General features: G+C 39.6%; 1 non-coding gene across 1 annotated transcript; it reads right to left on the reverse strand.

The window, feature by feature from the left end:
- Window positions 1-71: 71 nt before the first annotated feature.
- On the reverse strand, window positions 72-179 carry LOC127742033 (small nucleolar RNA R71). Its single transcript, XR_008003220.1, has one exon. It is a non-coding gene; the product is annotated as a small nucleolar RNA R71 (small nucleolar RNA).
- Window positions 180-419: the final 240 nt, after the last annotated feature.

Genomic DNA, 419 nt, shown 5'->3' on the forward strand with positions numbered 1-419 from the left:
AAAGCCTGAACTCTTGGGAAAAGCTAGTCAATGCTTTCTTGGCAAAGTTCTTTCCACCTCAAAAATTGAGTAAGCTTAGAGTGGAAGTCCAAACCTTCAGACAGAAGGAAGGAGAATCCCTCTATGAAGCTTGGGAAAGATACAAACAATTAATCAGAAAGTGTCCTTCTGATATGCTTTCTGAATGGAGCATCATAGGTATTTTCTATGATGGTCTCTCTGAACTGTCCAAGATGTCTTTGGATAGCTCTGCTGGAGGATATCTTCATCTGAAGAAGACGCCTACAGAAGCTCAAGAACTAATTGAAATGGTTGCAAATAACCAATTCATGTACACTTCTGAAAGGAATCCTGTGAACAATGGGACTAATCAGAAGAAAGAAGTTCTTGAGATTGATACTCTGAATGCCATATTGGCC

Source organism: Arachis duranensis, chromosome 9 (genome assembly GCF_000817695.3).
Source record: "Arachis duranensis cultivar V14167 chromosome 9, aradu.V14167.gnm2.J7QH, whole genome shotgun sequence".
Classification (NCBI taxonomy): Eukaryota; Viridiplantae; Streptophyta; class Magnoliopsida; order Fabales; family Fabaceae; genus Arachis; species Arachis duranensis.